Source organism: Pristiophorus japonicus, chromosome 18 (assembly GCF_044704955.1).
Source record: "Pristiophorus japonicus isolate sPriJap1 chromosome 18, sPriJap1.hap1, whole genome shotgun sequence".
Taxonomy (NCBI): domain Eukaryota; kingdom Metazoa; phylum Chordata; class Chondrichthyes; family Pristiophoridae; genus Pristiophorus; species Pristiophorus japonicus.
The window spans coordinates 24512814-24532689 of record NC_091994.1 but is presented as its reverse complement, the minus strand read 5'-3'; the positions used below and the strand labels follow the sequence as shown (position 1 = coordinate 24532689).

The 19876-nt window shown below is 50.3% G+C and overlaps 1 pseudogene; it reads left to right on the top strand.

Annotated features, from left to right (window-relative positions):
* Positions 1-1138: 1138 nt before the first annotated feature.
* Positions 1139-1273, top strand: LOC139229519 (U2 spliceosomal RNA; annotated as a pseudogene).
* The last annotated feature ends 18603 nt before the right edge of the window (positions 1274-19876 follow it).

Below are 19876 nucleotides of genomic sequence, written 5' to 3'. Positions count from 1 at the left end.
TAAACCCAGGCCAAAGTGTTTGTAAAAACAGTATAAATCAAAGTCAGAACAAGGCCAAATATGGTTTTGTTGTAAGAAACACTGTTGTGTTGTAAAAACAGTGGGTTTTGTGTGTAAAAAGAAATGTAATGGGGAGATTTGACTAAAGGCTGCAATCACCCAGAAACACTCGTGGAAAAAAAGACACCACCCAGAATAATGTCTCTTAAGTTTATTATAAGAGACATTAAAAGTAGGGATATTGTAAGGTTACTAATCTTCAGGAAAAAAACGCAGACTATGAACTAATAAAACTGATATAAGCTGTAGAATTAAACCACACAATTAAGAACACCCTGTGAACAGGAAAAAAAACCTGACTTCATGCATAACTTCATGCATAACAACAATGGAATGTTACATGAAGCACTGAACTCGATTTAACCAGTGTAAGATTCCAAAATTCGTGGAAACCCCCCAGTGTTTGGACTCACTGAAAAGGAAATTCGATTTGAGCCTATTACACAGAAAGTTTAGGATCCTAAAATGCATATGGAAGAAATCTACAAGTTTTAACCAAGGTTGGGATTTTAAAAGGCATGTTTGGGCCTGTGGGGATAGCTGCAGAGACAGAGGGGCGGGATCAACCTTTACCTTTAGAATTTGGATATTGTAGCTAATCAGTTTGTCTGGGGGAGCTGTTTAACCATAGTCAGGCTCCCAGAAAACATTAGCATTTAAACAATCGACCATGGAAGAAACATTATCCACACCACCCACAGGACCTAAATATCACATACATATTCCAACACTTTTTTCAACATGCATAGAAATATCTGGCTCAGCCCAGACTTCCCGAAGTCAAAGCAGTGCTACCACTGCTCACAAATAAGGGGTAACACAATCCCAAGGTCTATCAACGCCAGATTAAAACATTTAATCAAGTTTCAGTTAGCTGGCCCACCAAAACTTATGCAAAGACGACCACTTAAAATCAATTGGGCAGCAAAACTCAAACAAAAGAATGTTAGATTTGGCACGAAGATTAAGCAGCCTCTCAGAGTATAATTGAGGGCCTATCGTACCAAGAGAACTACCTCTATTCTGACCATCACAGGAAGAACTGTTTCTGACCCTGCCTCTTTTCTTGCATTGTTTTCTCGCATCTTGGCCTTTTGGCTAAGATCGAGTGTAGTATTTGTTGATTGGGCATTCATATGCAAATTGACTGATTTGCAGAAATTAGTTTTTTCCAGTTTTGCTGGCTCTGGCCTTTGGCTTGAGCCAAGCGCCAATTGGAGAGAAGAGGAAAATCTGCATGTCGACCGACCATTCGGCGGGCCCGCAGGCCTGTCAGGAGGCGGGCCCCTCAAGCGCCGGACTGGCGCAACGACAGATTGAGGGCTTTGGCCAAAATACACATCGAAAGGAGGAATCTGCAACCCGGATGGCGGCCAACCGAGCGGCGAACCAGGGTGTCCGAAACACCATCCGAGTGACGGTAAAGAAAGTGGATGGACAGACAACCATCAACCGGGACCTGTTCGTGAAGAAAATCCTGCTGGGAACATGTGGCATGAAAGTCACTGACATCTTCGCCTTGCAGGACCTCCAAAAGAGAGGTTACTTCGATGGGACCTTCAGAACCGTCGCCCTCTGCCTGAAGTTCCTCAAGGGTTTGAAGGAGGCGAGTGAACCGCTGCGCTCAGTGCTAACTTGGAAACCACTCTTCACCCTCCCGTCGCAGAGAAGACGCACTATCACAGTGCAGATGTACAACCCCCACATCCCGGTCATCGATGTGCTGACTTTCCTTGCCAGGTATGTCGATGGGGCAGGAAACAGCAGCGATGTGAAAGACTTGCACGGGATTTGGACCAGCAAGCGCCAGATCCAGGTCACCGTGAAGGTGGACGCCAGCGGAACCATCCTGCACCCCCCCTCCAGCTTTGCCATCGGAGGAAGTCGGGGCTACATGGTGTACGCTGGCCAACCCAACGTGTGCCGCACCTGCGGGAAGGCAGGCCATGTGGCGGCAAGCTGCAAAACTCTCATCTGCCGAAACTGCAAGAACAAAGGCCACCAGACAAAGGACTGCAAGGAGACCAAGTGCTGCAACCTCTGTGGTCTGGCTGGGCATCTTTACAAAAACTGCCCCAAACGCAACTTCAGCTATGCGCAGTCAGCAAAGAACATTGCACCAGAGGAGGAGGAAGCTGAGGAACACAATGCTCCAGAGGAGAGCCACACCCTCCACCCAACCAACGCCCCCGTGAACTCGGAACAAGTCGGCGAGGAAGAGAAGCCTGCCACGGCGAGCTGCGAGACACCAGCAGCCAGCAGCGAAGCTCTCCCCCAGCGCACCGAGTCCAGCAACAAGGAGACAACAGACGATGAAGCGGGATGGGAGACCGTCAAGAAAAAGGCCCGCAAGCATAAGGACAACAGGCGAGCAAGGGCCCCTGCGGAAACGACAGGGAAGAGGCGGCTACAAACCTCGACAGACAGCAGCGGCGGCAGCTCGTCTGATGAGGAAAGGCAAGATAAAGCCTCTCACCACCAACACCAAAGCAAGAGGCAACACGCCAACCCACAGCCACAGGCGACCGGGAGCAGTGAAGCGACCAACACAGCCCTGCTCCAGGAACCCGCGAGCAGCGAAGCACCCAGCACACACGAGCTCCGGAACACCGAGAGCGAACCAGCGACCAACGCAGACCAGCTCCGGGATAACGGGAGCAGCGAAGTGCCCAGCACACCCCACCTCCGGAATACTGGGAGCGACACAACGATCGAAGCACACCAGCTCGAGAACGCTGTGACTTATGAAAAGATGGAACCACCAACACCAGGCGAGGACAGTGGAGAGGACATATCGGACTTTATCGCAGCACTAGAGCAGTCCCTTGGTCGAAACACTCCCACAGCAGAGGATGACAAGCCCGCCAGCCCAGGTGCAGTAGACGTTTATTGTAATCACCTATGTATTCCGGAACCGGCCACTGGGCAGGCCTCAGACTTAAAGGACGATTTACTTGAAGTGTAATGTTTGTAACTGTAAACAGTAACGTTAAAATGGATTTAAAAATTGCTACTATTAACGTGCGTAGCATAAAATCCACTACGCGATGTGTTTCCACCTTGGGGTACCTCGCCAAGGTCAAAGCGGACCTGCTGTTCTTGCAGGAGTGCGGTCTGCCGCACTCCAGCAGTTACCGGCAGTGGTCACGATGGTGGGACCATGGACCATCCATATGGTCAGGAGGCAACGACAGCCGGTCTTCCGGCCTGGGCATTCTGCTGCGGGGAGGCCACTTCACCATCACCGAAGTTAAGGAGGTGGTGGGCGGCCGCCTCCTCGTAGCAGATGTAATGTACAAAAATTCCCCTCTAAGGCTAATCAACGTATATGCCTCGCCTCTCAGAAGTGAGCGGCTGGCCCTCTTCCAGCAGCTCCCACTGCTGCTGGCAACGCCCAGACCGGTCATTCTGGGCGGTGACTTCAACTGCACCATCGATGCGGCTGGACAATCCAGCAGAGCCGACAGCAAACTGGGCGCCACGTCCAAACTGCTGATGGACGCGGTAAAGGACGCCAAGCTGTGCGACGTCTTCAGCAACCCTGCAGACGGAGCACCGCGCAGATACACCTGGTCGAGACCAGACGGGTCCGTCCGTTCCAGAATAGACTTCCTGTTTGTGTCCCACATGCTCAAGGTCAGATCCACCGACGTCACGCCGGTGTTCTTCTCTGACCACTGCCTCCTACTGGCCGACTGTCGCCCACAGGAAAACCAGAAAGTTGGCAGAGGGATATGGAAGCTGAACGTGAAACTGTTGACTCCGGAAAACGTGGAGGAACTCAAGAGGGATTACAAAGGTTGGAGAACCGTAAAACCCCTCTGCGATTCCCCCATGCACTGGTGGGAAACAATCAAGACAAACATCAAGAGGTTCTTCATCCTCAAAGGTGTTCAGGAGGCGAGAGGGAGACAGAGGGAATTGTTCCAACTCCAGAAGAGCATGCAAAACCTGCTCCTGTTGCAGTCGATGGGGGTCGATGTCGCGGAGGAACTCGAAGAGGTGAAGGGCCAGCAAGCCTCGCTCTTTGCCTCAGAGTCCTCCAAAATCATTTTCCGTTCCAGAGTCTGCTCCGTCGAGCAGGATGAGACGTGTTCGCGCTTCTTCTTCCAAAAGGTACACAGGGGGAGCTCTGTGATCACCAGCCTAAAGGAAGAAGACGGTTCTGTGACGTTTTCGCAGCCTGACATGTTGAGGATCAGCAAATCCTTCTATGCCGGGCTGTATGACATCAAGCCCACAGACCGCGCGGCCTCCCAGGCTTTGCTGTCGTCTATCACGGAGGTCCTAAACGACAGTGAGCGGGAGAGTCTGGACCACCCATTAACTCTGGATGAGATGACAAAGGCCATCCGGTCCCTTGCGACGAGTAAAACTCCCAGAAGCGACGGCTTACCGGTTGAGTTGTATTCGGCTCTGTGGGACTGGATGGGCCCAGACCTGCTGGAAGTGTACGGAGGTATGCTTCTGGCTGGCAGTATGTCAGAATCAATGAGGAAAGGCATCATCACCCTCATCTACAAGCAGAAGGGGGAGAGGGAGGAAATCAAAAACTGGCGGCCCATTTCGCTGCTCAATGTGGACTACAAGATCCTGTCAAAGGTCATCGCCAACAGGGTCAAGTCTGCTCTTGAGCTCATGATCCACCCGGACCAGACCTGCGCTATCTGCCTATAAAGGCCCAGCGGGAGCTCGAGGGTCAGCGGCAGTTGGCGAGAGGTGGGAGCAGCGTCGGAGCGGCCTATAAAGGCCCAGCGGGAGCTCGAGGGTCAGCGGCAGTTGGCGAGAGGTGGGAGCAGCGTCGGAGCGGCCTATAAAGGCCCAGCGGGAGCTCGAGAGTCAGCGGCAGTTGGCGAGAGGCGGGAGCAGTGTCGGAGCGGCCTATAAAGGCCCAGCGGGAGCTTGAGAGTCAGCGGCAGTTGGCGAGAGGTGGGAGCAGTGTCGGAGCGGCCTATAAAAGGCATACCGGTGCAGCTACAGCGGGAGAGAAAGCAACATAGAAGTAGAAAGGAATCAAAAGGTGACGTCACAGCCAATGGGGTAAGTGATTGGCTGGTGATTGGTGAGTAGCTTTTCTTTTTGTTTTTTATATCAGTAAGTGAACTGTAACATTGTTATTACCAATTTAAGGGTATCTAAGGGTTAAGGCATGGCAGGAGAGATCGGTCACGTGATATGCTCCTCCTGTGCCATGTGGGAACTCAGGGACACTTCCGGTGTCCCTGACGACTACGTGTGTGAGAAGTGTGTCCGCCTCGAGCTCCTGACGGTACGCGTTACGGAATTGGAGCTGAGGGTGGATTCACTCTGGAGCATCCACGATGCTGAGAATGACGTGAGTATCACGTGTAGCGAGTTGGTCTTACCGCAGGAGAAGGGTCCACAGCCAGATAGGGAATGGAAGACCAGCAGGAAGAGCAGTGCAAGGAAGGTAGTGCAGGGGTCCCCTGTGGTCATCCCCCTGCAAAACAGATACACCGTTTTGAGTACTGTTGGGGGGGATGACTCATCAGGGGAGGGCAGCAGCAGACAAGTTCATGGCACCATGGCTGGCGCTGCTGCACAGGAGGGCAGGAAAAAGAGTGGGAGCGCGATAGTGATAGGGGATTCAATTGTGATGGGAATAGATAGGCGTTTCTGCGGCCGCAACCGAGACTCCAGGATGGTATGTTGCCTCCCTGGTGCAAGGGTCAAGGATGTCTCGGAGCGGGTGCAGGACATTCTGAAATGGGAGGGAGAACAGCCAGTTGTAGTGGTGCACATTGGTACCAACAACATAGGTAAAAAAAAGGGATGAGGTCCTACGAAACGAATTTAAGGAGCTAGGAGCTAAATTAAAAAGTAGGACCTCAAAAGTAGTAATCTCGGGATTGCTACCAGTGCCACGTGCTAGTCAGAGTAGGAATCGCAGGATAGCGCAGATGAATACGTGGCTTGAGCAGTGGTGCAGCAGGGAGGGATTCAAATTCCTGGGGCATTGGAACCGGTTCTGGGGGAGGTGGGACCAGTACAAACCGGACAGTCTGCACCTGGGCGGGACCGGAACCAATGTCCTAGGGGGAGTGTTTGCTAGTGCTGTTGGTGAGGAGTTAAACTAATATGGCAGGGGGATGGGAACCAATGCAGGGAGACAGAGGGAGACAAAAGGGAGGCAGAGGCAGGAGACGGAGGGGAGATGGGGGGATGGTGGGGGGCGGAGAGGCCCGGGGCGGGGAACAGGAAGGGCCACTGTGCGGCAGAATTCTAAAAGGACAAAGTGTGTTAAAAAAACAAGCCTGAAGGCTTTGTGTCTTAATGCAAGGAGTATCCGCAATAAGGTGGATGAATTAACTGTGCAAATAGATGTTAACAAATATGATGTGATTGGGATTACGGAGACGTGGCTCCAGGATGATCAGGGCTGGGAACTCAACATCCAGGGGTATTCAACATTCAGGAAGGATAGAATAAAAGGAAAAGGAGGTGGGGTAGCTTTGCTGGTTAAAGAGGAGATTAATGCAATAGTTAGGAAAGACATTAGCTTGGATGATGTGGAATCTATATGGGTAGAGCTGCAGAACACCAAAGGGCAAAAAACGTTAGTGGGAGTTGTGTACAGACCTCCAAACAGTAGTAGTGATGTTGGGGAGGGCATCAAACAGGAAATTAGGGGTGCATGCAATAAAGGTGCAGCAGTTATAATGGGTGACTTTAATATGCACATAGATTGGGCTAGCCAAACTGGAAGCAATACGGTGGAGGAGGATTTCCTGGAGTGCATAAGGGATGGTTTTCTCGACCAATATGTCGAGGAACCAACTAGGGGGGAGGCCATCTTAGACTGGGTGTTGTGTAATGAGAGAGGACTAATTAGCAATCTCATTGTGCGAGGCCCCTTGGGGAAGAGTGACCATAATATGGTGGAATTCTGCATTAGGATGGAGAATGATACAGTTAATTCAGAGACCATGGTCCACAACTTAAAGAAGGGTAACTTTGAAGGTATGAGGCGTGAATTGGCTAGGATAGATTGGTGAATGATACTTAAGGGGTTGACTGTGGATGGGCAATGGCAGACATTTAGAGACCGCATGGATGAATTACAACAATTGTACATCCCTGTCTGGCGTAAAAATAAAAAAGGGAAGGTGGCTCAACCGTGGCTATCTAAGGAAATCAGGGATAGTATTAAAGCCAAGGAAGTGGCATACAAATTGGCCAGAAATAGCAGCGAACCTGGGGACTGGGAGAAATTTAGAACTCAGCAGAGGAGGACAAAGGGTTTGATTAGGGCAGGGAAAATGGAGTACGAGAAGAAGCTTGCAGGGAACATTAAGGCGGATTGCAAAAGTTTCTATAGGTATGTAAAGAGAAAAAGGTTAGTAAAGACAAACGTAGGTCCCCTGCAGTCAGAATCAGGGGAAGTCATAACGGGAAACAAAGAAATGGCAGACCAATTGAACAAGTACTTTGGTTCAGTATTCACTAAGGAGGACACAAACAACCTTCTGGATATAAAAGGGGTCAGAGGGTCTAGTAGGAAGGAGGAACTGAGGGAAATCTTTATTAGTCGGGAAATTGTGTTGGGGAAATTGATGGGATTGAAGGCCGATAAATCCCCAGGGCCTGATGGACTGCATCCCAGAGTACTTAAGGAGGTGGCCTTGGAAATAGCGGATGCATTGACAGTCATTTTCCAACATTCCATTGACTCTGGATCAGTTCCTATCGAGTGGAGGGTAGCCAATGTAACCCCACTTTTTAAAAAAGGAGGGAGAGAGAAAACAGGGAATTATAGACCAGTCAGCCTGACCTCAGTAGTGGGTAAAGTGATGGAATCAATTATTAAGGATGTCATAGCAGCGCATTTGGAAAATAGTGACATGATAGGTCCAAGTCAGCATGGATTTGTGAAGGGGAAATCATGTTTGACAAATCTTCTGGAATTTTTTGAGGATGTTTCCAGTAAAGTGGACAAAGGAGAACCAGTTGATGTGGTATATTTGGACTTTCAGAAGGCTTTCGACAAAGTCCCACACAAGAGATTAATGTGCAAAGTTAAAGCACATGGGATTGGGGGTAGTGTGCTGACGTGGATTGAGAACTGGTTGTCAGACAGGAAGCAAAGAGTAGGAGTAAATGGGTACTTTTCAGAATGGCAGGCAGTGACTAGTGGGGTACCGTAAGATTCTGTGCTGGGGCCCCAGCTGTTTACATTGTACATTAATGATTTAGACGAGGGGATTAAATGTAGTATCTCCAAATTTGCGAATGACACTAAGTTGGGTGGCAGTGTGAGCTGCGAGGAGGATGCTATGAGGCTGCAGAGTGACTTGGATAGGTTAGGTGAGTGGGCAAATGCATGGCAGATGAAGTATAATGTGGATAAATGTGAGGTTTTCCACTTTGGTGGTAAAAACAGAGAGACAGACTATTATCTGAAAGGTGACAGATTAGGAAAAGGGAAGGTGCAACGAGACCTGGGTGTCATAGTACATCAGTCATTGAAGGTTGGCATGCAGGTACAGCAGGCGGTTAAGAAAGCAAATGGCATGTTGGCCTTCATAGCGAGGGGATTTGAGTACAGGGGCAGGGAGGTGTTGCTACAGTTGTACAGGGCCTTGGTGAGGCCACACCTGGAGTATTGTGTACAATTTTGGTCTCCTAACTTGAGGAAGGACATTCTTGCTATTGAGGGAGTGCAGCAAAGATTCACCAGACTGATTCCCGGGATGGTGGGACTGACTTATCAAGAAAGACTGGATCAACTGGGCTTGTATTCACTGGAGTTCAGAAGAATGAGAGGGGACCTCATAGAAATGTTTAAAATCCTGACGGGTTTAGACAGGTTAGATGGAGGAAGAATGTTCCCAATGTTGGGGAAGTCCAGAACCAGGGGTCACAGTCTAAGGATAAGGGGTAAGCCATTTAGGACCGAGATGAGGAGAGAGTGGTGAACCTGTGGAATTCTCTGCCACAGAAAGTGGTTGGGGCCAATTCACTAAATATATTCAAAAGGGAGTTAGATGAAGTCCTTACTACTCGGGGGATCAAGGGGTATGGCGAGAAAGCAGGAAGGGGGTACTGAGGTTTCATGTTCAGCCATGAACTCATTGAATGGCGGTGCAGGCTAGAAGGGCTGAATGGCCTGCTCCTGCACCTATTTTCTATGTTTCTATGTTTCTATGTCCCCGGCAGGAAGATCTCTGATAGCCTCGCGCTACTCAGGGATACGATCGCCTACGTGCGGGACAGGGGTGTGGACACCTGTTTAATCAGCTTCGACCAGGAGAAGGCCTTTGACAGGATATCGCACACGTACCTGATAGACGTGCTCTCCAAAATGGGGTTTGGGGAGGGTATCCGCAATTGGATCCAACTGCTCTACACAGACATCAGCAGCGCAGTTCTAATCAACGGGTGGGAAACCGAAAGCTTTCCGATCAGATTTGAAGTCAGGCAAGGCTGTCCTCTCTTGTCTCTCTTGTTTGTGTGTTGTATTGAGCCCTTTGCCGAGTCCATCAGGAAGGATGCGAGCATTAGAGGGGTGACAATCCCAGCAGCAGAGGCGCTCAGGTCAAGACCTCCCTATACGTGGACGACATGGCCATCTTTTGCTCGGATCCGCTGTCGGTCCGCAGCTTGCTCACAATCTGCGACCAGTTTGAACTGGCCTCGGGAGCGAAGGTCAATCGCAGCAAAAGCGAGGCCATGTTCTTCGGCAACTGGGCCGACCGATCCTTTATTCCCTTCACCGTGAAGCCAGATTACCTGACGGTGTTGGGAATATGGTTCGGAGCGGACGGGGCGTGCGCCAAAAACTGGGAGAGCGTATCGCCAAAGTGAAGAAAAATCTCTCCATGGCAGGAAAGAATCTGGTCATCAGGTGCTCTCGGGGTTGGTGCACATGGCACAGGTCTGGCCCATCCCTCGCTCCTGTGCCGTGGCAGTCACCCGGGCCGTCTTCCACTTTGTCTGGAGGTCCAAAATGGACCGTGTCCGCAGAGACACAATGCACAAATTTCTGGACAGTGGTGGAAAGGATGTTCCGAACGTGGCCCTCAACCTGATGGCCACCTTTGTGTGCGGCTGCATCAAGCTGTGCACAGACCCTCGGTACACAAACACCAAATGTCACTACGTGCTGAGGTTCTACCTGTCCCCGGCGTTGCGAAGGATGGGCCTGGCCATGCTGCCGCGAAACGCCCCCACCAGCTGGACCATGCCTGTCCACCTGTCCTTCGTGGAAAAGTTTTTCACAAAAAACCCCTTTAACCACAAGGCCATAAAACAGTGGTCAGCACGTAATGTCCTGGATGCCTACAAAAGAAGGAGAGGGTGGACCCTGTCGGGTGGTTCCCTGAGCGGACTGTCGAACTCGTTTGGCAGAATGTCTCATCGCCAGAGCTTTCACACAAGCACCAAGATGTAGCTTGGTTGGCGGTGAGGAGGGCCTTACTTGTCAGAGCCTTCATGCACAGCCGACGTCTCAGCAACACGGCACGGTGCCCCCGAGTTGGCTGCGGGGCGAATGAGACTGTCACCCACCTCCTTCAGGATTGCGCCTTCGCAAGGCAGGTTTGGAAAGAGATGCAGTGGTTGCTGTCGAGGTTCATCCCAAGCAGCTCCGTAACACAGGACTCTGTGCTCTACGGGCTGTTCCCAGGGACACACACCGAGACAAACATCACCTGCTGCTGGAGGGCCATCAACTCGGTCAAAGACGCTCTTTGGTCTTGCCGAAATTTGCTGGTCTTCCAGAGCAAGGAGATGTCCACGTCTGCGTGTTGCAGACTGGCGCAATCCAAGATCCAGGATTACATGCTGAGGGACGCACTTAAAATTGGTGCAGTCGTCGCAAAGGCACGGTGGGGAAGGGCCACAGTTTAAAGCCCTTCTGCCACGGTAAACCCGGGGGCAGGAATCAGTACAAAACTCCCCTCGGGCTGTACGTGCAACTTCTTTTTCGTGTACATGGAGCACCATGATCTGCAAACACCTATGTAGTGCCATGTACAATGTAAGATCTGTTTTGTAATGCACGTTGAAAAGAAAAAAATGTAAATGTACCGTCACCCATTCCGTGTACTGTATAGTGACACATGTAATGTAATTTTGTCCAAGCTCGAGAACCAGGGAGTGGGAGTGACTCACAACCGCTCTGGTCAGGAAGGCAAGCTGAAAGACCCACCACCCCCTACAGAATGGCGAGCCAGGTAGGAACTTGGTCAAAAGGATGTGATGCAGTCGACACTGTTTTTGAGGAAAGAAGCAAAATGGAAGCGAGGATTTCCTCTTACATATTTAAGAAGGTCAATATAACAAAGAAATGGGTACAGAACCTATTGCGCGCTGAGCGTCCTGTGGACGATCAGCCAATGAGAGTAAGGACCATAAGCGCTCTGTGGAGAAAGCAATATGGTTAGTCTGCCTACAGCGACAGGTCCAGCAATTGGACAAGAAAATCGAGTCACTGGAGGCAGACCTCAGGGAGTCCGAGGAACACTCGAGTGCCAGAGCTATCATGGGGGAGAGATTATTTGAGGAGTTAGGCAAGCTAAAGCAAGGGAAACTACGGTTAGTGGAAACACATAGAAACCGCCAGGGTTACCTTCAGTGCCAGGTCACCGAAGCGAAGGGTCAAGAACTGGTGTTGCGGGAAGAAAACGTCCGCCTCACCAGCATAATTAAAGAGCAGGAGGACAGCTTGAGAGACGTCCAGGCAGCTTACAAAGTAGCAAGCACTAGGGGGTTTGAGTCGGGAGCCAAGGCCCGTCCAGCAACAAATAAATAGTCTGAACCTTGCTCTGTTCAAGGCTAAAGGCATGGTATGCCTCATAAGCCCGGGTGCGGCCCGGGTGGACCTGGAAGAGCAGGGGGAAACCGTTCGGTCGCCACCTGTGGTCCCGGGGAACGACCCGGTTGGCCAGCAGGAGGGGCGAGCGGGGAGAGACTTTCGACCACTACCTGTGGTGCCAGGGTTGGACTCGGTTCGGCAGCAGGAGGGGCGAGCGGGGAGGGGCTTTCGACCACCAGCTGTGGCCCCGGGGTTGGACCCGGTTCGGCAGCAGGAGGGGCGAACGATTTGTGAGGCGGGAAGGGATTGCGGACCACCACCACCTGTGGTGCCGGTTTTTAGCTCGGTTTGACAGCAGGGAGAGGTGGGCGAGCCAATGCAAGAAGGGCCGGGACCAGGTCCGATGTGCCCGATCCAGCAGCAAAAGTTTGGCCCGCCCAACGGTGGTGGGAGCCAGGGGCCCCTTGAAAGTCACTTCGTGGTTCCCCACGGCACCCAACAGCTTAGGGCTACGGTAAACCACCTGGGTAAGCTCACTCACAAAGGGGACCCCTCGGTCCACTTCATGGAGGTGGAACAGGCAAGGGGGATAAACGGTTGCGATGACGTCGAAATGACCAAAATGCTTCTGTTTTCCATCGACAGCAGATTGTACCAGTCTCTCTCCACAAACACCAAGAGGGGGCAAAGTACATCTGTGGCCATCCAGGAAGAAATCCTGGAGGCTATGGGTCTCAACGATGGAAGCCCGTTTTCCCGAGTGGAGAGGACACTAGCTTGCAGGAGAGACCCCGCAGGCATTCACAGACAGGCTGTGGCCCGTCTATGAGAGTGCCTGCAGTGGGACCCTCAACCGGGATCACTTGACCCGGGATGAGAGGGCCCACTGGTTCCGGAGCCTGGTGGCAAACAGTTTGCCATGGGTGACGGCCAAAGCCGAGCTGTGGTTCGATCCTAGGGATCCCAACGCCACCGAGGAGTCAGTGATCAGGCAACTGACCCTGGCTTTTAAGAGTGGCCAAGGGACAGAGGAGAACCCACCCAAGGGGAGGGTACATGAGTTAAGGCCCCACCAAGCAAAGAGGGAATGACACCAGGAAGGGGGTATCTCTTCCGACACCAAGCGTGACTGCTTTGGGTGCGGGAAAAGTGGGCATTGGAGAAAGGATTGTAGGAAACCTTGGAAGGATAACGTAGCTAAGGAACCCCCAGCACCTGCCCAAAAGGCCGGACCTGGACCCGGAACGCAGAACTCTCCCGCTTCCTTCGAGGAGTTCGTGGCCGCGCTTCAGTCCTTGTTGGGCGGCCCAGAGAAGGTAGCTACGGCCATTGGGAGGGAAACCCCATCCGCCCCGCCAAATCCCGACCCATGACTAGAACCGGCGCCGCCTGTGTCCCCTAGAATATGATGCACACAAGAGACCGTGCGTTAAGATGGAGGTGGAGAAGGTGACAGGGACCTACCTGCTAGATACTGGAGCTTCAAGCACCATTGTATACGCAGATAACCCAGCCACCTCACCTCTATCTAACGGGGTCCCGTACAATCCAATGGGTTTCACAGGGAATGAACAGGCTGGGTCGTTCTCCATCCCGCTACCATTGGGGGCAGTGAACCATCCTCAGGACAGGGATCCTCAGCCAGCAACTTCCGACTGTGGAAGGCCCACAGGGAACATTTCAGACTCACAGACCATACAGATGGGGGCGGTGAATTGTATTACTGGAGTGGCTATCCCCCCAATTGTTTGGGACTCAGACGCACCCCCAGTAGCCGGAGCCCTAAGAAGGACTCCCCGTACACCACGGCCAAAGAGACCATGGTCACCAGCACCCCAGTTTCAGTGGTTCACCCCCGGGAGGGTTGCAGCCCGTAAAAGAATGCCAAGGATCATTCTAGGGATAGAGATCTCCAGCCTGCAGCCTTCAACGGTGAGGGAGTCACAGGAGAGGTAGCGCTGGCCCAAGAGAACAACAAGGGTCCCCAGCCTGCGGCCTCAGGCTGCGGGGAACCCACAGGGCAGGACATAGACTCAGTAGCTACTGCAAGGGGTGGTGAACTGTAGTACAGGAGGAGCTATCCCGCCCATTATCTGGGACTCGGGAAAGGCCCCAGCTATCTCCGAGTTCTAAGGCACAAGCCACCGTACACTCAAATGTACAAGCGGCCTAAAGACCGGAAAAAGCATGGGGCAAGCAGGATCTAGCTTGGCCATCCGGGGACGGGTGGCGGTGTACATAGCTTTTCAGGATTCTTTTTTTGTTTAAGTTTTAGTGTTTTAGTTGGAATTTTTTTTTAAATTTTAAAGTTTAAGTTGGATTGTAGAACTGGATCACCTTTGCCAAGCCAGAGAACTGTTTTTCTCAAGGGCAAGGCTATCTATTTTGTGTCCCTACAGGGAAGGAACCGCATGATGAGAGGGGCCTTGCTCCTGCTCGCCCTAATGGGGGCGAGTACGGGTCACAGAGGTGACATCGATGAATCTCGTATCTTTGGGTGCTCAGGAGGAAGAGCACCTACCGTTACTGCTGGAGGTGGTACACCAGGCGTGGAGGAGGTCGCCACCTACTTCCATGAGGGGAGTTGGCCAGGATGGCTGGGGTCCAATTCTACCCGGTACTCCAGCCAGGCCGGGTTTACCTCCGGGGAGGCCTCCATCCCATGCCCCAGGGTGTAGGTTGTTGCAGCACGGGTCAGTGTCACTAAGGGGAAACGAGTGGGCTTGGCAGATTCCCCTGGATAGGTGGTGGTGGCTCAGGAAGCTGAGCAGGGACACGGGGAACCAGGTAGCTGACTGGAAACGACTCAGTAACGATTCTTACCGGACCATCACGGGGCCCCAGGGAGGATTGAGTGCTGGGATAAGTGGTGGGAGTCTGAACAGGGGATCTATATATACATGTGGGGGTCAGAGAGGGTCTGTCCCACAGGCATATCCATTGTGTTTGCCAGGCAGTGGCAGGATGATGGGGAGGGGATGGGCTGGGATCAGAGCTTGGAAGCATGTGTGATACCACATCCCCCAATCCCAGTCAACGCCACCGAACTTGCAGCACACACCAGAAAGCCCCTGCCCATGACCCCGACAGTACGGACAGTGATAGAGAGGTGTCCTACCACCACCAAGGGACCAGGGAATGGGTTAGTGTTAGTACCGACCGAAAAGGTATTATACCAGGGTATTATGCAGTAACTTAACATCTTAAACGTTACAGAAGTACATTTACCTGCATGGTGCCCGAAGGAGACAGAGCAGTTATACCAGACCCTACTCAGAAATGTTCAGGAAATTTTACGAATTAGATTTTGACAACGTTGATAAAGCAGATTTATACACACTATACGCTGGGAACACTATGGGCACAGGGAGACAAAGGAGGGGAACCTGGAACGACATTTTCACTGCATATAATACAGGATCGATCCTCTGTGATAAATAGCATGGATGATATGGAAATGCAAATGCAAATAAATGGTCTAAAAACACAACTATGGAAGATCCTAAGGGAAGAGAACACAGTGGTAGGCTCAGAGCTACATGAGGACCAGGCTATGACGGTCCATTTAAAGGAGATTATTGCTGTTTAGGCATGCCTGTTCATTGTGTGATGTCTGTAACACTGTTATGCCACATTGAATGTACCCTTGTACTGTACACACCTTACCGGTACACCAGAGGGTGCTGTTGCTGGAGACCCAGGGGTTGCCTGCACACGGCAGGTAACTCAGTAGAAAAGGGAACTCACAGCTTGTTGTTGGCACTCAGGAGCTGCTAATAAAGGACTGCAGGTCTGCACAGTTTAAGTACCATACCCTGCCTCGTGGAGTCATTACTAAAGGTGCCTACATATACAATTGCTGAGCTGGAAAGACACGCAAAAATAGTAAATGCACATATACGGGAGGATAGGAATGCCTCGGATCAGGCTGCGAGGAATGAGGTGTGTGTGCTGTATGGGCGAGAGCCGCAGCAACCTGGAGGATTTAAAGCAACGTTTAGTCCCCTCCTAGATCAGCAACACGCACCTCGCAGCCCTCCACCCGTTTAGTAATTCGCTAAGCCCGTGTCAGCTCCATCTAGTTTATGAAGCTTACCCTGTCCCAGTAGATTGTGGGCGGTCCAGCCAGACCATCATGGGGATAGTTGTAAGGATGCCAGTTATGGGTGGGACAGCCCGACCCGCGCCGCTGTACAGGGTGGAGAATACTGGGATCATTCAAGGAGGTGCACATGTTCATTTCACAGCGGTCCCACGCTATGTCATAAAGTGGGAGCACGCTCCGGGACCTCTCCGGGTTCCGGAGCCGGGGCGCACACGTAATACTGTGCCCGCAGCACTTGAATGCCTACTCCAGACCACAATGCGGGTTTAAAGCTGCTGGCACGTAGCCTATCAACTGTACCATGGAGGTAATGGCACAGGTAGCATATATAGGAGGTGAGACATATTGTGTCAGCACAAGTGCGCCCCACTACCAACATGGGCAACACATTTGGTGTCCGGTGAGTGAAAACAGTTTTTGTTTTAAACCCGAGGCGGAAGTTCAATTGGCCCAGGAATGGATTGTTCCCATTCCTGAACCCTCCACTATTCACCTTACTGTAAATAACAATTTCACAAATTTACAAGATTACGTTGCACATTTTGGATATGAAATCCCTCCTCTACCCGAACATCTTACCATCCTACTGAAAGCTGTAGAAGTATCACAGAAACATTTCTATACTCTAGAACAAGAAACAGTTGAGATAGGGGGCGAAATTTCGGATATCACCGTTCCACCCTGGTGGGATATTGTCAGAAATATAGAGGTCCCTCCCTGGATCAGAATAGCTTCCCACGTTCTCGTTATCTGCCAGCTCGTGATTATTTTTTATTTAAGATGAGGGGCAGAAGTCGTCGATCCCGGCACCAGAGGGTGCTGGACGAGCCCTAGCTGAACTTAAGGGTTGTATCAGGGAGGGAAACACAAAATATGATAGAACACTGCAGAAAAATCACAGTCACCTGGTGATGTCCGGTTTAGATTCCACCTGCTGTAATAGCGCAGAGGTCAAGTGTTGTAAAAAGTTTGTACTGTGTGTGTTTTACTGTGTATTGTGAAACTGGAGTAATGGAGGGGCGTTGGACCCCCTCTATGCTGTAATGTAATTGGAATGACTGAATTTACCTGTAAATAGCAATACATTTCAAAGGGGAATATACGTTTGGGTTTAGCTAGGTAAATGTCAGGGGAAGGTTTTAGCTCTCGGGTTCCAAGAATTTTGTTCACTTAGGATGACACTCTGTGGTGGAGAGTGTCAAATGGGGGACTGTAAGATTCCAAAATTCGTGGAAACCCCCTCACTGAAAAGGAAATTCGATTTGGGCCTATTAAACAGAAAGTTTGGGATGCTAAAATGCATATGGAAGAAATCTACGAGTTTTAACGAGTTTTGGGATTTTAAAAGGCATGTTTGGGCCTGTGGGAATAGCTGCAGAGACAGAGGGGCGGGATCAACCTTTACCTTTAGAATTTGGATATTGTAGTTGATCAGTTTGTCTGGGGGAGCTGTTTAACCATAGTCAGACTCCCAGAAAACATTAGCATTTAAACAATCGACCATGGAAGAAACATTATCCACACCACCCACAGGACCCAAATATCACATACATATTCCAACACTTTTTTCAACATGCATAGAAATATCTGGCTCAGCCCAGACTTCCCAAAGCCAAAGCAGTGCTACCACAATGGACAAGAGTTCATCAGCTCATAAATAAGGGGTCATGCAATCCCAAGGTCTATCAACGCCAGATTAAAACATTTAATCAAGTTTCAGTTAGCTAGCCCGCCAAAACTTATACAAAGAAGACCACTTAAAATCAATTGGGCAGCAAAACTCAAACAAAAGAAATGTTAGATTTGGCACGAAGATTAAGCAGCCTCTTAGAGTGTAATTGAGGGCCTATCGTACCAAGAGAACTGCCTCTATTCTGACCATCACAGGAAGAACTGTTTCTGACCATCACAGGAAAACTTTTTCTGACCATTACTTCGGAACAACAAGATCAAGATCGAGAGCACACAGCGAGAAAACGTAGGAAGAAACATTGTGACATCGGAAAAAAGAACTCGCCCCAACTGGCTTCAATACGCAGCAGAGGTCTTCTACCAAGTCTGGGGTACGGCAAGGCAAACCGGCTATAACCAAAGAACCCCGAAACCGCGAAACAGCTCTAGCTGTCAAAGGAAAGAATCTGGTGAGCATGAATCCCTGGAGCCTTAGAGTTTGACCTAATTAGAGAGTAAGTGGGAGGTGGGAAGTATTTCTGTTGTGTTTATTATCTGTCATAAAGTATTCTCCATTGTTTAGAACCTTTTTGTAAGATTTAACAGTTTTATTGGAGTGTATTTGTGTTATTTGCTTTCTTGAATAAAACCCATAACTTCTTTGTACAAAACAATTGTCTGCTGCACTTTATCACACCCTGATTAATAAATCCAAGCTCGAGAACCAGGGAGTGGGAGTGACTCACAACCGCTCTGGTCAGGAAGGCAAACTGACAGACCCACCACCCCCTACACCAGGGTGGGGAAGGAGCCTTTGAAGACGTCGAGTCTGTAACAACAAAGGACCCCCTCACAAGGTGCAAATTTTGGGGCGAACAGCATTTCAGCATATGGCAGTATCTTTTGTATACAAATTCAACCTCATCACCAAACAGTTCAATAGATCGTTAAATCGAATCTCGTCACAATGGGAAAACTTATTCAAACCCTGGATATATACAAGCAAAGAAAACAAGGAGGAGAGAACACAGCTAAACAGATGCAGGAGGAAGAGACAGAAGGACACGAAAGGGACAGGCACTGTAGAGAACAGGCAGAAGAAGAGCTACAAGCCAGGGCTGGTGATTGTATGTCTAAAGTCAAATTTCTCTCAGCAATCTAACCCTGTAGTTTATAGTCGGATTTTTGTTGCATAATAAAACTGAACTTAAAATTTTGTGTCACGTGTTGTCCCTTCCCATTATAAGTTCCAAGGTCTAAGAATCAGAATGGAGTGAAAATAACAAACACCCTACATCCTGAAAATTCACAAAGGGTGATTAACACATGAAATGGGCTTTTTTTAAACTCATGCACAGGACGTGGGCTTTGCTGGAAAGGCCAGCATTTATTGCCCATCCCTAATTGCCCTTGAGTGAGCCACTTTCTTGAACTGCTGCAGCCCATGTGGTGAAAATACTCCCACCGTGCTGTTAGGTAGGGGATACCAGGATAGAGCACTGGAGGCAAAAATCCTAGAATCATTTAAGAAATGATTGGATGATGCTGGTGCTCTGTGCACCCAAACAAGTAAAGTTTTGAAAACACTTTTTCACAGATTGGCCTCTTGCTCAGGGGGTCGATAGGTCCACGGCCGGGGTCAAGGGGAGGTATGCCTAGGCAACACTCACCCCCGCCCAACCCAGCATGGAGGGGCACTGGAGTTTCCAGCAGGCATGAGAAGGCAGGTACCAGGGATGCGCCCAAAGTGGCCTTTACATCCACCTGACCTGTGAAACAGAGGTGGTTCTTGCATTGAGAATGATGGAGCAACCAAGGACTAACCCTTGTTTGATCGCTGCTGAAGTAGAGTTTGTCCTGCTTGAGCCAGTTTCAAGAGAGTGGTCCTGTTTGTCACACCAAGGCACCATTCCCATAGGTCAGCATTGCACCATGCCTGGAAGGAAGTGGAGACAGGTTTGAGGATCAGCTGGCCAACGCTGTCACTGTATAGCATTGTGCCAGCTCTATGGTGCATGTTGGTTACAGGTATCCTTGTTCTAAATGACACAGTTCTACATCTAACTCTATGTTGTCCAATTCTTGTGAAGACAGCCCCACATGGTTATTGTCAGGTTGGTGCCAAGATTTACAGATATTTATTCGTGGCGCCTTAACAGATGCATTCAAGCAGGCAATGGTTCCAAGGATCATCCTAGCTTGCTTTCTTTCATGCAGTGCCATTGAATGTATGATATGCTAGGACTTAATACTTCCAAGGAAAC